The 1,737-nt window shown below is 37.3% G+C and overlaps 1 non-coding gene across 1 annotated transcript; it reads right to left on the minus strand.

Moving 5' to 3' along the window:
* Window positions 1-1,428: 1,428 nt before the first annotated feature.
* Window positions 1,429-1,535, minus strand: LOC127493307 (U6 spliceosomal RNA). The gene has a single exon (XR_007923366.1). It is a non-coding gene; the product is annotated as a U6 spliceosomal RNA (small nuclear RNA).
* Between the last annotated feature and the right edge of the window lie 202 nt (window positions 1,536-1,737).

The following is a 1,737-nucleotide window of genomic DNA, read 5'->3' on the forward strand; positions in this document are numbered from 1 at the left end:
ATCCCTGCATACCAGGGATAAATCCCACTTGGTCCGGGTGAATGATCTTTCTGATGTGTAGTTGGATTCGGTTTGCCAGAATTTTATTGAGTATTTTTGCATCTATGTTCATCAGGGAGATAGGTCTGTAGTTTTCTTTCTCTGTTGTGTCTTTTCCGGGCTTAGGAATTAAGGTGATATTGGCTTCGTAGAAGGAATTTGGGAGGATTCCCTCTCTTTCAATCTTTTGGAACAATTTGAGAAGAACTGGGGTTAGTTGTTCTCTAAATGTCTGGTAAAATTCGGCAGTGAAGCCATCCGGTCCTGGGCTCTTCTTTTTCGGTAGTGCGTTTATTACTAATTCAATTTCTTCCATGGTTATGGGTCTGTTTAGATTTTCTATATCTTCACGGCTCAGTTTAGGAATGTTGTATTTGTCCAGGAATCTATCCATTTCTTCCAGGTTCCCCAATTTGTTAGCATACTTCTCTTTGTAGTAGTTTCTGATGATTCTTTTTATTTCTATTGTGTCTGTTGTTACATTTCCATTACTATCTTTGATTTTACAGATTTGGGTCTTCTCTCTCCTTTTTTTGGTTAGTTGGGCCAATGGTGTGTCAATTTTGTTTATTTTTTCAAAGAACCAGCTCCTGGTTTTGTTGATCTTTTGTATTTTTTTTTTTTTGGTCTCAATTCTGTTTATTTCTTCTCTGATCTTTAGTATTTCTTTCATCCTTTTGGATTTGGGCTTGATTTGCTGCTGTTTTTCTAGATCCTTGAGGTGCATGGAGAGTTCATTTGTTTGGTTCCTTTCCAGCTTCTTGATGTAGGCACTAATTGCTATAAACTTTCCTCTTAGCACTGCTTTTGCTGTGTCCCACAGGTTTTGATAGGTTGTGTTATCATTTTCATTTGTTTCTAGAAATCTTTTGATTTCTCTTTTAATTTCTTCGATGACCCACTGTTCATTTAGGATCATGTTGTCCATTCTCCATATATTTGCATATGATGTAGAGATTCTTGGGTTGTTGATCTCAAGTTTCACTGCTCTATGGTCTGAGAAGCTGCATGGTATAGTTTTAATTTTTTTGAATTTGTTGAGGCTCCCTTTATGGCCTAGTATATGGTCAATCCTAGAGAATGTTCCATGTACTGGGGAGAAATACGTGAACTCTGTGTCTGTGGGGTGGAAGGTTCTGAAGATATCTATTAGGTCTATTTGGTCTATGGCGTCAATTAGCTCAGTTGTTTCCTTGTTGTATTTCTGTCTGGTTGATCTGTCCATTGGTGAGAGTGGGGTGTTGAAGTCCCCTGTAACTATTGTATTTGAGTCCATATCTCCCTTTAAATCCTTTAGTAATTCTTTCAGGTAGCCAGGCGCCCTGTAATTAGGTGCGTATACATTTATAATAGTAATATCTTCCTGTTGGATAGATCCTTTAATCATTAAAAAATATGGAACACTTCACAAATTTGCGTGTCATCCTTGCGCAGGGGCCATGCTAATCTTCTCTGTATCGTTCCAATTTTAGTATATGTGCTGCCGAAGCGAGCACAGTTTCTATTGTTTTAATCAACACCTCACCCAGTTCGAATTTTCCCCTAGCTTTTGTATTATTCTCATGGATGCTTTTACCAACATATGATCATTCTTTCTTAATCTCCCTAGTGAAACACAAAGCAAGGTTTTGAACTAATAACAAAGAGAAGCAAGAATAAAGCTGAAAATACAAAAACATTGATCTGTTTACTCATTGT

Source organism: Oryctolagus cuniculus, chromosome 5 (genome assembly GCF_964237555.1).
Source record: "Oryctolagus cuniculus chromosome 5, mOryCun1.1, whole genome shotgun sequence".
NCBI lineage: Eukaryota > Metazoa > Chordata > Mammalia > Lagomorpha > Leporidae > Oryctolagus > Oryctolagus cuniculus.